The following is an 18918-nucleotide window of genomic DNA, read 5'->3' on the forward strand; positions in this document are numbered from 1 at the left end:
CGGTGTTCATTGACCCGGTCTGATTTGACTAAATCACCAGTGTTATAAAGAAAATCCGGTAGTTATACCGGTCCGGTTTAATATATAGACCAGCATTATGAAGATGAAATTATCAAACGTTCCGGATTGGTATTAACACCTTTGCCGTATACACATTTGGGCAATCACTGAGGTATGTTCTGTACATTACTTTTTGTACAAACACTTGATTATTCATTTAAGTACTATATACTTCTTGGATATTATGACACGTCTAGCGGTAAACCGCTAGACGCTTTTAAATTTTTGTACCCAGGCAGGCAAGTCATTATAGGCTATGCATAAAATATATCCCGAAGGGCGGCACAGATTGTCACAAAACGTTATGAAACATGCTCGATGGCATGGCAGATAAACAGAGTTTCAGCTATCCTATTACATGAAGCTTCAAAGCGGCTCAAACAGTGCCATTGTTTTTCACAGTAGCCATATAAACCGGCGACTGGATCAGGACTCTTCATCACGACGGTTTGACGGTTGCGGATCAGTTGATGTAGGCACTTCTTCATCCCTCCCCAGCCGCTAGAAATCAGCCGTTGACCAATCGATTCCGGTTAAAGCTTGGAACATTGCTTCCTCATGGTTAAGATCAGAAGGGTTAATATTAGGGGCGTAAGTGTGCTCACGAATCGGAGGCACAAGTTCTTCGACTTCATGGATGTCGGCCGGCTGTCTTTTCCCTTCTGCATCATAAAATGGTTGAAAATGGGACAAATCGGTATCCTCAGCCAACTTGCTGGCCGCTGGCCGCATCTGTTTGGTCAGCCGCCGAAGATCATCATTGTCAAAGTTTGAACCGTCTTATTTAACGCCTGGATATCCTTTAATGATATCCTCCGCTTCAAGGTCTGGAATCCAGGCCTTGGCTCGAATAAGGGCGGTTAATGATCCTGCTCTGGCAGCGGCTCTCTTCAACTCGGCAATACGCGCCGGTAACATGCCCAGCTTCTCAAGGGTCTCCTTAATCAAAGTTGGAGCCGGTTTGTTATAAGCCGCCGTACTAATGGCCCAATGAGACCCAGAGTATAGTTGCTCAACCAATGTATATGCCGCTTTGAGCTTCATCTGCATATCTGCACCAAGATGAGTGATCCGAGTGCCTGCCAAAGATTTTATCAACATTTTGGTCAGTTTTAAGATTCATTGACTGGCGCAACATACATAAGCAGACACTTACCAAAGATAGCAGAGGTCATAGCATTGATTTGATGCTTCAAACCGGCTAGTTCTTCAACCACTGGTTTCAGGGCTGCCTCGGCGTCTACAACTCTTTTGGTTAAACCGGCTTTTTCAGTTTCCCATTCAGCACGATCTTGGTTGAAGGATTCTTTTAGCTTTTCCATTCCGGCCAGGGCCTGGGTCAGCTCCTCTTTGGCTTTTGCAGCTTCGGCTTGTTGAGACTTCACATTTTCTTGCAACTCAGAGTTTCGGGCATCTTTGCTTCTCAATTCAGCCTGCAACATTGAAGGTATATTCAACAAACAACATATTTATGCACTAAGTATAAAGCATATAACAAGTTATCCACTTCATACTTGGGGGCTAATGCCTATTTGCTCTCAAATACTACACTTTATACAAGTCTCCAGAACAATGCAAGCATTATCCTTGACACTTGGGGGCTAATGTACGTCTGTTCTAAAAAACGGCTGTGTGGATTAAAAACCGGATTAACTTGCCATGTTAAACCGGCCTTTGGGGGCTATGCCGCAGAGAGTTATCTATTTTTTTCTCAAAGATGAGTCTTATCTATTATTGGCGACACGCCTTTGCAAGGATCAATGATGGGATGCTTGAAGTGTTACAAAGACCCGGTTTGTGATTAACAATCATAAAACGGCCCTTGGGGGCTACTTGGGATAGTGTTTCAGCTATAAATCAATATACAAAGGTAGAAGAATTTACCTCATATCGCTCTTTCATCAAGTTCACCAAACCAACTTCGTAATCCCGGTTTGAGTGCAGACGGTTCAAGAAGCTGGAGTGAAGCTCATCAGCGTTAAGATGAGCATAGTTTGATAAGTCGCTGCTCCATTTACCTTTATCCCTGGCAATTTGCTCTTCTTTGGCACTATGCTGAACTAAAATGACGGGATGGCCAGGAGAGCTGTGGCCTATTCCGGTAATAATAACATCATCACCTTGGCCTTCAGGATTTTTGGTGGATGATGATGGAATTTCAGTTTCTTTCATTGGACTAGCCCGGTTTGGTTCAGCCGGTTCAGTATCGGGTGCGGCAGGCTCAGCATCTGTTGGTTCGTTGGTATGTTGGCCTTCAAGGGGCGGATCATCAAAAGTAGCTTTAGGATGGGGGCCTTTCGGTTCATCAGTCTGTTCCAGTTCACCTCTTGGTTCTTCTTCTTCGATGACAGGGTCTTCTGGCGGATTGGTGACCCGAGCTTTCCTGCTGGGTCTGGCTTTGGCTCTGCAAACAGAATAAAAAAGGATTAACATCCTATTCAAAGGATTTAGGGTGCATTGAAAGGAAAAGTTTTTTTACAACTCACCCGGCCACAATTTTCAAAGGGGGGAGTTGAGTTGCTGTCGATTCACCAAAAGAGGAAGGAGGTGTCACCTGATAATTTGAATCGGACGGATTAAGAGGCTGTCTGAAATAACCTACCTTGGGGTAAGAATGGTCAGAAGTAGGAGAGACCTCAGACCGGCGCTTCCGAACCGGAGTGTCAGGTAAACCGGCAGAAGTGACCTGTTGGCCACTGTGCCGGGTTGTCCAGCGAGCTTCATGCTGTTGAGTCTTCAAAATAAATGTTGGATCCAAGTGAGCAAGAGGATGAGAAAAGCTTACTTTCCGGATTGCTTGGCCAGTTTTTTGTGTTAGCATAGAGTCTGAACCGGAGGAAAGGGTAATTACCTCTACGTCATCAGCTTGACTAGCTTCTGCCTCCTCCTGAGGAAGATCATTGTTAACAAGATGCATAAAAAGAGAGCCAAGTGAGTCAAGTTCTACCTCAACTTCTGGATCATCAGTATCATCATCAAGTTCCATATTAATCCGGTCAGCCGTTTTCCGCTTTGACGTCCGTTTTACAGCTTTGGTCTTCGGGCGGGATGGCTTGACCGCTTTGTCTCCAGTTGGCTTTGCCGCTTTCTCTATGGATTTTCGTTTCCAAAAGGGGTCATCACCCTATATATATAAAGAAGAAGGGTTACAGATTGTATAAGTTAAAGATATTAGAGATGAAGATGAAGTGTAATGCTTACAGCAGGCGATTTGTTCTTGGCATAGAAGGGACTCAGACCGGTTTGACTACAGACCAGTTCTGATTCATTCAGAATCTTCTTTACACCTTCAGTAACTTCTTCCTCAGATAATTGGATGTTGCAATGGCGTTGAGGGTCGTCAACCTCACCGGTATATTCGCACATTAAACCAGGACGCCGGCTTAGCGGCAAGATACTCCAGGATATCTAGCAGCGCACAAAATCCATGCCTGTTAAACCGTTTGACATAAAGGCCCGGAGCTTGGCGAGTTGAGGAGCGTATTTCACCCTTTCTGAAGAGCTCAGACATTGTGGCATTGGGTGAGTATTGGATAGTCTGTGATCACAAAAGCCGGGGAGGGGATTTTCATCCTCAGGCGAAGTGTCTCTGCAATAAAACCATGTTTGGTTCCATTCCTTTGGGTGGCTATGATGTTTGGCATGAGGAAATTCCAATTCCTTCTGCTTTTGAATCGATACACCACCAAGCTCTGTGTTTGGGCCATTTACAAACTCTGTGCGCTGGTTTAAGTGAAAGAAATCCCGGAACAGTTCGGCAGTTGGTTCTTCTTGTAAATATACTTCACAGAAGACCTGGAAGTTGCATAAGTTGGAAACTGAGTTGGGACCAATATCTTGTGGATGCAGTTGGAAGCTGGCAAGCACATCTCGATAAAACTTTGACCCTGGCGGTTTGAAAACACGGCCTATATGGTCAACAAAGACCACCACCTCGCCCTGTCTTGGGGTTGGAGGATTTTCTGTTCCTGGTACTCGCCATTTGATCTCAGTTTTCTTAGGCAGAGAGCCGATGCCAACCATCTCATTCAATTGAGCCTCAGTAACCCGGGAACGAGCCCAGTTGCAGGCAGTGAATTGTTTGGCCATTGCAAAGCAAACAAAATGAAAATGAAAGGCCGGTTTATAAATTATGTATGATTACATACAAGAGACAAGGAAGTAAGAAACATACTGATATGTGAAATGGTACAACCCGGAGACTAATGCAATAGGAGAAAGGGTATACTAGCACAGGATTGCTCAGACACTATTAAACTGGAGCATACTTATGAAGGTAAAATGCTCCTCCGGTTTATCAGAGGTCTAATGGCATAGACTGTTATACAAGGTCAAACCGCCTATATTGGTGTGAGGAGAAACGGATCTCACAGTGACAGACAAAACTTTCGGATCTAAGATAAGACAGAAAAACAAAAAAGTTGGATCTTGAAGGGGTGCAGAACTAAAGCAATTTATGACAGACTAGATCAGTTCTTTGCACATAAGGATTTGTGGTGACCATGGTAGATTAGCAACGGCAAGAGATGCGTCAAGCATGAAGTATCCATCTACGTACTAAAGGAAGAAAGGGAAGAACTACACTGATGAACTTCGGAAGAACTGCGAAGAACGTCGAAACCCTAGAACAGATCTGTGGCAAAAAAAGTGGAGAACTTACTGGAGCTGGTGAGGAAGCGGAAAGGCGCCGGAGTATTCTGGTGCGTTCAGGGTGATCCAGCGGCCAGGGTCGGAGCAAAGGCGACGGTCGACGGTGGCGGCGGAGCTCCAGAGGGTGAGCGGCGCAAGGAAGACGACGCGAAGAGGCACGGGGGGAAAAGGTGAAAATGACCCCTCAGTCCTATTTATAAGACGAAGCGATAAAACGGCAAGCACGGGAATCGAGGAGCCCAAAAAATGGATAAGTTAATAAAGGTGTCGCCTCGATGACTGAATATATATTAAATGAAGGTAATCTCCGACATCAACGGATGGATGACATCAAGGCGGTTTATCATAATTTTGAAGTATGACGTCACGACGGTTTACAAGATCAAAAGTGAAGATAGGAGAAGATTTTTCTAAGTGTGGAAGATTGACATGAACAAGTTCAAACCAATATGGGGCCTAATGTTGGGGGTATTACTACTGGAGGTAAACCAGCCTTATGTAGCTGGGTTGACTCCTTGAAGATTAGAAGCCCGTAAAGATGCAAGGATGATGGCGCTTCATGGAGGCCCAAGGCCCAAAGGCGGGTTAAGGCCTGTAAATGTAAACCAGTTTAGTCATGTAACTTGTATTGTAAGATAGGAAGGATAGAGACCGAACTGGATATGTTTATGATCCGGCTCGGGACTCTGTAAACCGGCGGGCGTCAACCTATGTATATAAAGGGACGACCCAACAGCGGTTTAAGGAACAACAACTCGAGAGCCAGACAAAGCAGATTCGCTCCCTGGCCTTCGAAACCCTAGAAATACCAATCACAACTAGACGTAGGCTTTTACCTTCCTCGAAGGGGCCGAACTAGTATAAAATTCCCCGTGTCCCTTTTCCGGTTTAACCCCTTAAGCTAACCCGTAGCGATGGCTCCACGACTAAGTCCTTTCACAAGGACATCTGCCGTGACAAACCCACGACAGGAGTGGTGTGGCGTACCACAAAACGGGACTCCACGGGATACTGTTCATATCCACCGTCGACCTCCTCCAGCCTCCACGAGCTCCTGTTCATCCAGCCTCCATGGGCTCCTATTCATCCAGCCTCCACCATGCGCTACTCCACTGGCTACTGTTCAACCACCCCTCCACCGTCTACTGTTCATCCAGCCCTCCACACCACGGGGTCCTGTTCAACCACCCCTCCACGGGCACCCATCCACCGTCTACTGTTCATCCAGCCCTCCACACAACGGGGTCTTGTTCAACCACCCCTCCATGGGAACCCATCCACCGTCTACTGTTCATCCAGCCCTCAACACCACGGGGTCCTATTCATCCACCCCTCCACGGGCACCCCTCCACAGTCTACTGTTCATCCAGCCCTCCACCACACCACGGGGTCCTGTTCATCTAGAGGCAACGCCACCGCTCACTGTTCATCCAACACCCCCCCCACAACGCTCACTGTTCATCCCATCAATCGACTTCATTTAGCAGCAGTAGCGAAGGAATCGCTCGATCGGGTTCAGTTAACAGCCATCGACCGATCGCTCGGGTTCAGTAAAGCGTAGCCTGCAGTGCAATTGCTCGGGTTCAGTTAGAGCCCAACGCCTCGCTCGGGTTCAGTTAGAGCCAACGCCTTGCACACACGCGCATACGTGTACGAGAGAAACGCGCATCGCTCGGCCCCCGGCCTCCCACCGTAACCGGGAACTCCCCGAAATTTTCCTCCCCCTCGCTTCTACCATGGTTTTTTCCGCCATGGACGGCCCAAAGAATGTCATACAGCTGCGTCTCTGGCCCGCCCAGGACGAAAAGCCCATTTTCTGTCATGATTTTCTGTCATAGAAGTAGAAGCCCACCACATCTATGATGATACCGGGTTTTGACACAATTATCATCATAGAAGTGTCATATGTATGACATAAAAAAATTAGTTCGGCCCAAAATGTCACGGATGTGCCTTTTTTTTGTAGTGCTACATCAAGCTAAAAACAAAAGCATTAGGACGATTAAGACTCTTCTTGTTACACATCAAAGAACACGAGGCTAAGAGAAATAGAAACTAGAACATATACACATCGAAAAACACGAGGCTAAACGAAAGTAATTGAAAGGGTGTTACCAAAGCTCGTTTTACAGGTTCGGTGCATCTCCTATTTAACTTTCCAGGATCCTTGAATATGTCCCCATTATCCTGTGTTTGGTCTTCATTGCTCCTCTGCATGTTCGCACTCGTGGTTTTAAATCTCAATATGGCAAGAAAAATATACTACTAGTAATACTCACGCATTTTATGGGCAACATTAAAGCACTCGTCTGCCATGTTAGAGCATCTCCAACAGAAGCGCAACACGCGGCACTTTAAAAAAGCGTTTATAGTGCTGAGATCGAGAAGTAGAGATAGAGAGTAGAGACTAGAGAGTAGAGGATAGTTCTCAACATAGATATAACATAGATAGATAAAAAAATAGATAGTTCAACTACTCCTCGTCGTCCGACTCCTCCTCGGTGATGTCCTCCTCCGACGTCTCAATGTAGGCACGAAGGTACCGATCATCGTCGGATTCCCAGGGCGACGATGCTCCTAGCCTCATGCTGAATTGAGCATCCGCTTTTCACGTTGGCTTGTCCTCGTGATAGGCGGCTCGCTCCGCCCTCCTTTGCGCGTAGAACTCGCGCTCGTTGATGATGTCCTGCGAGAAGCATTGGCGCCACAGCGCTATGGCTTCCTCCTCCATCACGGCGACGCCGAGGTGGTGCTCCCGCCTCCAGTTGTCGCGACGATCCTCGTTGGTGATAAGCCACGGCAGAGGCGCGAGCTCCTGCACCTGCTCCCGCGTCGGCACATTGGGGAAGTTCAATGTTCTATGAGGCCACCGGAGGCACCACACCGCCGCGTCGTACACGCGGGCGGACTTGTTGGCGGTGTCGAAATTGCCGAGGCCGAGGCGCATCCCGCGGAACCGAATCTCGATGGAGAAGCCGCCGGAGGGGCACGCGCAGACGCTGCAGTATCCCCAAGTTTCCCGGCGATGCGGCAGCATGGTGGCGCGGCGGCGACGAGGCGAGAAAGAGCGGGGAGAGAGCGGTGACAAGGCACAGAGCGGGGAGAGAGCGGTGGCAAGGCACAGAGCGGGGATACATCGGTGGCAAGGCACAGAGCGGTGGGAGGGCATTGGATTTTATAAAGCGCGCCAGACGCCACGCGCCAAAACTAGCGCGCGCCTAGCCGATTTTTTCCCCGCGCACGCAATCCTTTCCCGACGTCCCTGCTATCTCTACTCTCTTCTCTAGTGTTATATTTATTTTATATTTAATATTTCTCTCTACTTCTCTACTCTCTACTCTTTTTTTCTTTTAAAAACAGAGTTGGTGATGATGGCGTGCCTGCCATCCTGCAATACAGGCCGTCCGATTTATATCCGGCGGATAGGAAGGAAACTATGGCAATTTTGCAGAAAGATACCCATACCCCTCTCCAGATTTGCAAATAAGGCCTTCCCTCATTCATCCATTTCTCCCACAAAATAAACTACTCATACAAATGCATATTTATGCGTGCAACGCATGGGCATCTTGCTAGTTCTAAAAAACTTTTCATCATTGCCACACTAGTGGTTGCAGATGAAGAACCTACCCAAGCACAGCGTGATACAGGAGCGACGCACAATTACAAGTTGATATTTTGTTGGACAATGGAGGCTATAACCAATTACTTTTATGGGAACAATAGCAACCAGGAAATTTGAAGGGTAGGTATGAACAAAATTGGAACTGCACATGTACTGCAAAGTGATTCAATACACACATTACCAATCAAGGAGGAGAACGATGGTCATGGCGGCCTCTATGCATCATGGTCGGCAACGGGAGTCAGTTCATTTTCCATGACGGTGGTGCTTCTATGCTTGGCGTCGGCTTCCGGGAAGCAGATTTGAGATCGTGGAAGACGGTGTCGGGGAAGAGGCTCCGTGTACGACGACGACAGTGGACTGGCTCCAATGCGGCATACGAGGTCGCTGATGAGGCAGATGCGCTGCAGTGGACGAGTGTGCCGATTTAGAAGGGGAGGAGCACGAAGGCTGCGGTGCCGTGGAGAAGTCTATTTTGCGGTGGGTATAGAAAACGGGGAGTATTTAGGTGTACTACTCTGGGTGCTGGGGTGAGGTTGGCTGGGTAGGGTGAACATGAAGTTATGAAAACAGCCCCCTACCAAGCGTCATCCATAGGCCTGTTCTGAAGGCTATGATGGTAACTTCGCACTACTCGAATCAGGGTCATGGGAGATTTTCCCGCCGACCTCAAAATTTTGTGACACTGAACTCCCCGTGTGGCGTGCTGGGTGATTGGTCTAAGCAACTAGCGAGTAGTAATAGTAACTACTAGTACTCCCTCCGTTTTTATTAACTTTGCATATTAGGTTTGACCGGAGTCAAACTTCCTAAAGTTTTACCAAGTTTATAGAAAAAGATAAGCATTTACCATAAAAAATATGTATGATGTGAAAGTACATTCAATAATGAATCTAATGGTATTTATTTGTTACTATATTGTATATGTTAATACTTTTTGTTATACACTTTCTGAGAGTTTACAAAACTTGACTTTGACCAATGCTAATACGCGGACTTAAATAAAAACGGAGGCAGTACACATTTGTTTTCTTAGCTTGTACTGAATTAATCATTTGTTGTAATTGTGAAATAAATATATTAGGCTATTGACTTCGAATGTAATGGTCTATACAATTCAATAGTTGCAATCATTGTTGAATTCCAAGATGTATACGGGGTCTATAGTGCTTCACAATATGCTCAAACTCACATAATCCTAGTCAATGAGAATCTAAATGCATTTCATAGTTATTACATTGAAGGATGCAACAAAACCAACCATAACTATCGTGGAAGTGTCACGGCAGATGTCCTCATGGAAGGACTTAGTTGTGGAGCCATTGCGACGAGGTTAGCTTAAAGGGGTTAAACGGACAAAGGACACGGAGAGTTTATACTGGTTCGGCCCCTTGCGGTGAAGGTAAAGGCCTACTCCAGTTTGAGGTGGTATTGCTAGGGTTTCGATTACCAGGGAGCAAACACGCTTTGCCTGGCTTTCGACTTGTTTTCTCTTGCCCTAAGCCGCTGCTAGGACGTCCCCTTATATACATGGGTTGACGCCCTGCGGCCTACGAGTCCCGGCCGTCTCATACAACGTGTCCGGCTCGGTGACTTATCTTACATGCCTTACATTACAAGTCTACATGTACATGGCGGTTTACACTTTATGGGCTATAAGCCGCCTCCGGGTTTAGGCCTTTTACTAAGCCTATATACGAACCGCCATCGTTAATATCCTCTTGGACTTTATCCAGATGAACCGCCATAGGGATGACCCGGCCCCTCCTGGGCGGGTCATATCTGATAGTCATATCCCCAACATTAGGCCCCAGGTTGATTTGAATTTATTCATGTCAATCTTCAACACTTAGAAAAATCCTTCTTTATCTGTTGTGAAATAGTGTAACCCGTCATGACATCATCTCCAGAAATTTCGGAAAAACTCCATGACGTCATCTGTCATTAACTTCGCACATGACATAACGTATCTTTAACGGATATTTATCTTTAATGATCTCCCAAAAATTGAGGCGTTCAATTAGTTGGATAATCATCATTTGGCCTCCTTGTTTTTCGCGCCCACCTGTTACTCTTTTCCTTATAAATAGGGTCAAGCCGCCCTCTTCTCATTCTCCTCTCTTCTCCTTCTCATCTTCCACCTTCCTTTGTGATGCATCTGTGCTTCTGAACACCGGCGCCGCTGTGAAGCTCATCGTCTTCCTCGACCTCGGCCGCTACATCACCCTGTACTGGACCAGAAAACTGCAGCGCCTCTTTGCTGTTCCATATATCCAGTAAGTACTTCTTTTCTATCTCTGTTGTAACGGATCTCCATTAGGGTTTCTCTGTTCATCGATGTTCATCACCGTTCTTCCTCTTCATCATCCCAAAACCATAGTTTTGATCTGAAAGTAGTACAAACCTCGCGCGGTAGCAGTTTTAGCACATGTTTTTATACTAGAATATATCCTTGTCGCAGCGGATCTCATCCAAGCACCTCCACTTTCCTGCTGCCACCACTTTACATTTAGGATTTATTTCCTTTTTCCTGAACTGCCGCAGATTCAATCTCGTAGCTTCAATCTGCAAAACTTGTTTGTCTCCATACTTAGTAAAATTTTGCTCTTGTCAGATCTTTGAATACCAGTACGTGTCATGGCGGCTTACATATCTGGTTTACAATTAATCATATATCATTAGTCCTCACTTAAGCCGCCATTCTGAATGTATACTACAACTGTTAACTTATGATTTCACTAACTGATTTGAACCGGCAAATTACTTCCTCCCTTTAGGTTTTCCTTCTTTCACCATGCCGCCAAAGACAGTCTATACATGCAATTGGGTCCCCTCCATCGTCACTGAGGGCACATTCAAAGACTTTGTCAAAGTCGGGTACTTACCCGCAAAGAGTGTTATGCATTACCGCACTCCTGAACCGAGCGTGGAAAGACCTTAGCCAAAGGATGGCGAAGTCATTGTATTCACTGATCACATGAACCGGGGTTTCTCACCGCCCAGCTCATAGTTTTTCCGAGATGTTCTGTATTTTTTCCAACTCCATCCTCAAGACATCGGACCCAATTTCGTGTCAAATATTTGTAACTTTCAAGTCTTCTGCGAAGTATACCTTCAAGAGGAGCCCAGCATCGACCTCTTTAGAGAATATTTCTATTTGAACCACCAGAATGAGTTCACCAACGGACCCAGTTTGGAACTTCGTGGAATATCAATTCAACGCAGAAGAGACGCCATTTTCCCTTATGCACTCCTGGCGAGTCACACAAAGGATTGGAATCAAACGTGCTTTTACTGCAAAGATACCTCTCCGGCTGACGAGAATCCACTACTAGGGTTACCATGTCGAGCGCCTGGACTCAAAGCACAATCTTCCTGAGAAGCTTACCATCGCTGAACGGGCAAAACTTGCTCCTACCATTGCAAAGGTTACAGCTCTGCTAGGAAACGGCTTAACTGGTGTTGACCTGGTCAGGTGCTGGGTTTCTTGGCGGATCATCCCTTTGAGTCGCCGCTCCGGCTTAATGTGCGCTTACACTGGTGATGTAAAGGATCCACTGCGCCACAGCTCTGCACCATTAGCCGACGAGGCAGTAGATGAAATGGTTACGTCTCTTCTGAATAATGAAGATCCAGAAGATTGCAATTAAACTGGTCTGGCCCCTTTCTGCAAGATTAACCCGCCACCGGATGTGAGTCTCTGAACTTATTTACCTTTACCTCATTATTCAAACATTCTACTCAACCTTTGATAACTTTTACAGGCTAAGTATGATTTTTGGAAAAAGGCATATGATCATGAAGCTGCCAAGAAGGCCAGGGCTGCCAAGGAAGCCACCAGGAAAACCGTCAAGAAGATCACTAAGAAAAAGAAGAAACCAAGCGCCTCTGATCTGCTTAAGCTGGATGACACCTCTGAGTCAGAGGTAGCCCTTGACTCTCTTGGCTTGTTTTTCAACTATCTTATTGACATTGACTATTATCAGGATGACACGAGAGCCAGCCAAGCAGTTGAAGAAGAGGTAACTATTATTTCCTCCGACTCTGAACCTTTGCCAAGACAGAATCTTCGGTGAGTAACTCGGAAAGTAAGGTTTTCACACCCCTTGGCTTATTTAGATCCACACTTTCTTTTGAAATGACAGCAACACAAGATTCGACGTCAGACCCGGACGAGCGGAGGTGAAGAATTATCCTCTAGTTTACCAAACACTCCCGCTCCTCGAAAACGCCAAAACGAGGTTCTTTTAACCTTAACTCTTTTATTTACTAGACGATCTCTTTCGCCAGCCACTCAATTCCTTTGATTCAAACTTCCAGGAGATTTCTTGTTCTTCCTCTGGAAATTTATCTCAAACCCAGCTACCGGCTTTCAAGACTGCCCATGGGTAAGAACAATTACCTTTCTCCTGTACTTTTATATCCTCACCATTATACTGACTTGTCCTAACTCTTTTAGTGGACAAGCAAATCCTAACAAGAAAGCAAAGGTGACCAAGCCGGCTAAAGACCCTAAAATTGCTGAACCAGACCAGCAAGCTTCTGCACCAGAAGCCTCTGAACAACAACCAGAAGATCCTACTTCTAACACTCAAGCTGAGATGCCTGACCTCTCTATTGATCAAACAAACATTGACTCTTTTAATATTGAACCGTCAAGCTCACTTAAACCGCCAGAGACTTGTGCTAACGACGTTCTGATCACTGGCACTGGTTTTACTGAACCGGGGAACCCATCTGTTTTAGCCAAACATTCTGCCAAGCAAGAAGTCATCGAGAGACGGAAAGTGAGGTTTGATATCTCCCACTATGCTCAATTCAGTAGCAGTGAAAAATTGTCTGGTTATCTCAACCAAGTACACTCCAGCGCGACTTGGAAATTGAGATGGTGAAACAGATGCACCAGAAATATGAGGTATGTCGTCCGACTTTAAATAAGTTATGTACATCTTGCCAGCCCCCAAGTCTTCTGATTACCATAAGATTGAATAATCTGTAGACTTACAAGAATCCATAAGTTTCTGTCCTAGACTCCCTCCAAGTCCGGTTTAAAACTAAACCGGATGCTGAAATAGCATAATTTTGCATCCGTAGTCCCCAAGGTCCGGTTTAATCAGCATGAATGAGTCGGTCCTATTTATCACTGTATAGCCCCCATGAGTCGGCTGAGACTATTTACAACACATCTGGCTCATCATTACTAAGATACAAGAAATATGCATTAGCCCCCAAGTGCCAAGTAGTGTTGCTTGCAAAGTGCTTGGGACTTTATTCATAAGAGCTATTTCTTTGAAAAAATGTTTTAACAGACATTAGCCCCCAAGTGCCAAGTGTTGTTGCTTGCAAAGGACTTGGGACTTTTATTGTTGTAATCCTGATATAAATGTGTTGGTAACTCTATGCTTCATACAAGCTGCTACTGCTGAACTGGAGTCTCAATTGAACGATGCAAAGACCCGGCTAGCGGCTCAGGAAACCGAGACCCGGAAAGCTGACTCAAAATTCCAGTTTAGCGTAGCTGAGTCGGAAAAACTGAAGACCCATTTTTCGGCGGAGAAAAAGACATGGGCTGAAGAGAAGACTTATGATCCAGTAACCCCGAGGTGACAATAATTGGGACCACTCCCGGTGATGACTATAGTTTGATGAGTTCATGTATTCACTAAGTGTTAATGCTTTGTTCCGGTACTCTATTAAAAGGAGGCCTTAATATCCCTTAGTTTCTGATAGGACCCTGCTGCCACGGGAGGGTAGGACAAAAGATGGCATGCAAGTTCTTTTCCATAAGCACGTATGACTATATTCGGAATACATGCCCAAATTACATTGATGAACTAGAGCTAGTTCTGTGTCACCCTATGTTATAACTATTGCATGAGGAATCGCATCCGACATAATTATCCATCACTGATCCATTGCCTACGAGCTTTTCACATATTGATCTTTGCTTAGTTACTTCTCCGTTGCCACTGTTACAATCACTACAAAACCAATACTGTTACTTTTGCCACCATTACTGTTACTTCCATATTACCTTGCTACTAAATACTTTGCTGCATATATTAAGTCTTTCAGGTGCGGTTGAATTGACAACTCAACTTTTAATACTTGAGAATATTCTTTGGCTCCCCTTGTGTCGAATCAATAAATTTTGGTCGAATACTCTACCCTCGAAAACTGTTGCGATCCCCTATACTTATGGGTTATCAAGACTATTTTCTGGCGCCGTTGCCGGGGAGCATAGCTCTATTCTTTGAGTCACTTGGGATTTATATCTGTTGATCACTATGAAGAACTTGAAATATGAAAGAACCAAGATTTATCCCTCAACTGCGAGGGGAGGTAAGGAAGTGCCATCTAGCTCTGCACTTGATTCACCTTCTGTTATGAGTAAACTTGCGACACCTACACCTGTTATTCATTCTGATATGTCACATGTTATTGATGATGCCACTTCTGCTATGCATGATGCTTATGATGAAACTACTTCTATGCTTGATAATATTGTGCCACTAGATGAATTTCTTGATGAATAACTTGCTAGGGTTAGAGAGAATGAAATTACTGAAACTGATAATATTGATGAAAGTGATGATGAAGATTCTCCCCCTAGATATGAATTGTCTGTTGTGCCTGAGGGTTATGTTATGGATGAAGAAACTGCTAGAGACTTTTTAGCTTGCAATGATAGATATGATCTTAAGAAACTGTTAGCTAAAATGAAAGAAAAGTCTTTCAATGCTAGAATGAAATATGACCCTGCTTTTGCTACTTCACCTATCTGTATCTCTGATAAGGATTATGATTTCTCTGTTGATCCTAAGTTAATTAATTTGGTTGAATCTGATCCTTTTTATGGCTATGAATCTGAAACTCTTGTGGAACATCTTACTAAATTAAATGATATAGCCACCCCATTCACTAATGATGAGAAAACTCGTTGTTACTTTATCATTAAGTTGTTTCCGTTCTCATTAAAGGGTGATGCTAAAATATGGTTTAATTCTCTTGATCCTGGTTGTGTGCATAGTCCACAGGATATGATTTATTACTTCTCTGCTATATACTTCCCCGCTCATAAGAAACAAGCTGCCTTAAGGGAAATATATAATTTTGTGCAAATTGAAGAAGAGAGTCTCCCACAAACTTGGTGGAGGCTTCTCCGGTTACTTAATGCTTTGCCTGATTATCCTCTCAAGAAAAATGAAATACTTGATATCTTTTATAATGGACTAACGGATGCTTCCATAGACCACCTGGATAGTTGTGCTAGTTGTGTTTCAGGGAAAGAATTGTTGATCAAGCTGAACTGCTATTGAATAATATGTTGAGTAATGAAAATGATTGGACACTTCCTGAACCAACTCCTAAGCCATCTCCGAAGAAAAGGGGTATTTTATTTCTCAGTCCTGAAGATATGCAAGAGGCAAAGAAATCTATGAGAAAAAGGTATTAAAGCTGAAGATGTTAATAATTTACCACCTATTGAAGAAATACATGGTCTTGATAACCCGACACAAGTAGTAAAGGTAAATTATCTCTATAGATTTGATAAGGGTGAAATCCCATCTACTAAATTTACTAGCCAATGCTTGGATGAGTTTGATAATTTTATGGTTAAACAAGAACACTTCAATGCTTATGTTGGTAGACAATTGAAACATAATGCTTATATGATTGAACACTTGAGTGATTATATGTCTAGAGTTAAAGGTGAACTTAAACTTATTAGTAAACATGCTTCTATGGTTACCACTCAAGTAGAACAAGTACTTAAAGCTCAGAACGATTTGCTCAATGAATTAGATAATAAGAAAAATGATAATGCTATTAGAGTTGTGACTAGAGAGGGTAGAATGACTCAGGAACCTTTGTATCCTGAGGGCCACCCTAAGAGAATTGAGCAAGATTCTCAGAGAACTAATGTTGATGCACCTAGTTCTTCTAAGAAGAAGAAAAAGAAAAATGATAGGACTTTGCATGCTTCTAGTGAACCTGTTGTTGACACACCTAAGAATCCCAATGATATTTCTATTTCTGATGCTGAAACACAATCTGGTAATGAAGATGAACCTAGTGATAATATTAATGATGATGTTCATGTTGATGCTCAACCTAGCAATAACAATGATGTAGAGATTGAACCTGTTGTTGATCTTGATAACCCACAATCAAAGAATCAACGTTATGATAAGAGAGACTTCGTTGCTAGGAAGCACGATAAATAAAGAGAACCATGGGTTCAGAAATCCATGCCTTTTCCTCCTAAACCATCCAAGAAAAAGGCTGATGAGGATTTCGAGCGCTTTGCTGAAATGATTAGACCTATCTTTTTGTGTATGCGTCTGACTGATATGCTCAAAATGAATCCTTATGCTCAGTACATGAAAGATATTGCTACAAATGAAAGAATGATACTAGAAGCTCAAATTTCCACCATGCTTGCTAATTATACTTTTAAGGGTGGAATACCAAAGAAACTAGGAGATCCAGAGTACCAACTATACCATGCTCCATTAAAAGAAACTATGTTAAAAATGCCTTATGTGATCTCGGAGCCGGTGTTAGTGTTATGCCTCTCTCTTTATATCGTAGACTTGATTTGAATAAGTTGACACCTACTGAAATATCTTTGCAAATGGCTGATAAATCAACTGCTATACATGTCGGTATTTGTGAGGATGTGCCTATTGTGGTTGCAAACGTTACTATTTTAACGGACTTTGTTATTCTTGATATTCCCGAGGACGATAGCATGTCTATTATTGTTGGTAGACCCTTTTTGAATACTGCAGGGGTTGTTATTGATTGCAACAAAGGCAATGCCACTTTTCATGTTAATGGTAATGAGCATATGATACACTTTCGGAGGAAACAATCTCAAGTCTACAGTATTAATTCTATTGGAAAAACTTCAATGATTACTGTTGGAGGTTTTGAATTTCTTCTTCCTACTATCAAGAAGAAATATGATATTCTTATTGTTGGGGACGTGCATATCCCCGTTGAGGTAACTTAGTGCTATTCGAAAATTCTCCGGTTTCATGTTATTCGGAAAGAGTTTGTTAACAGGACTTGATCAACCTTGTTAGTGGATTCCTTTTGATGAGCATGAGATGGATGAAGTTAGAAAGCACAACTCTCTGTACCCTCTTTTTACTTTCTGTTATTTAGATTAAATAAAGCAAAAATAGTATTTTTTGTCTATTTTCTGAATTATCCTTGCAATAAAAAATACCCTGAAAATAAAAGTTCTCCAAATGTCCTGAAAATTTTATATGATTTTTTCTAGAATATTTAAGAATATTTGGCACTAAGAACACACCAGGGGGACCCACCATGTGACCACGTGGGTGGAGGGCGCGCTGCTACCTCTTGAGCACTGCGTTGGTTTTCCCTTGACGAGGAAAGGGTGATGCAGTAAAGTAGCGTATGTATTTCCCTCAGTTTTTGAGAACCAAGGTATCAATCCAGTAGGAGACTACACGCAAGTCCCTCGTACCTACACAAACAAATAAGAACCACGCAACCAATGCGATAAAGGGGTTGTCAAGCCCTTCACGGTCACTTATGAGAGTGAGATCTGACAGAGATAATAATAATAAGATAAATATTTTTGGTATTTTTATGATATAGATTGAAAGTAAAATAAATTGGAAACTTATATGATTAAAGATAGACCCGGGGGCCATAGGTTTTGCTACCTCTTGAGCACTGCGTTGGATTTCCTTGAAGAGGAAAGGATGATGCAGCAAAGTAGCGTAAGTATTTCCCTCAATTTTTGAGAACCAAGGTATCAATCCAGTAGGAGCCTACACGTGAGTCCCTCGTACCTGCACAAAACAAATAACTCCTCGCAACCAACGCGATAAGGGGTTGTCACTCCCTTCACAGTCACTTACGAGAGTGAGATCTGATAGATATGATAAGATAATATTTTTGGTATTTTTGTGATAAAGATGCAAAGTAAAATAAAAGCAAAGTATAAAATCAAAGGAAATAACTAAGTATTGGAAGATTAATATGATGAAGATAGACCCGGGGGCCATAGGTTTCACTAGTGGCTTCTCTCAAGAGCATAAGTATTTTACAGTAGGTGAACGAATTACTGTTGAGCAATTGATAGAATTGAGCATAGTTATGATAATATCTAGGTATGATCATGTATATAGGCATCACATCCGAGACAAGTAGACTGACTCCTGCCTGCATCTACTACTATTACTCCACTCATCGACTGCTATCCAGCATGCATCTAGAGTATTAAGTTCATGAAAACAGAGTAACGCCTTAAGCAAGATGACATGATGTAGAGGGATAAATTCATGCAATATGATAAAAAAACCATCTTGTTATCCTCGATGGCAACAATACAATACATGCCTTGCTACCCCTACTGTCACTGGGAAAGGACACCGCAAGATTGAACCCAAAGCTAAGGACTTCTCCCATTGCAAGAAAGATCAATCTAGTAGGCCAAACCAAACTGATAATTTGAAGAGACTTGCAAGGATAACCAATCATACATAAAATAATTCAGAGAAGATTCAAATATTGTTCATAGATAAACATGATCATAAACC

The sequence above is a fragment of the Triticum dicoccoides genome, chromosome 6A, assembly GCF_002162155.2.
Source record: "Triticum dicoccoides isolate Atlit2015 ecotype Zavitan chromosome 6A, WEW_v2.0, whole genome shotgun sequence".
In the NCBI taxonomy this organism is placed as follows: Eukaryota; Viridiplantae; Streptophyta; class Magnoliopsida; order Poales; family Poaceae; genus Triticum; species Triticum dicoccoides.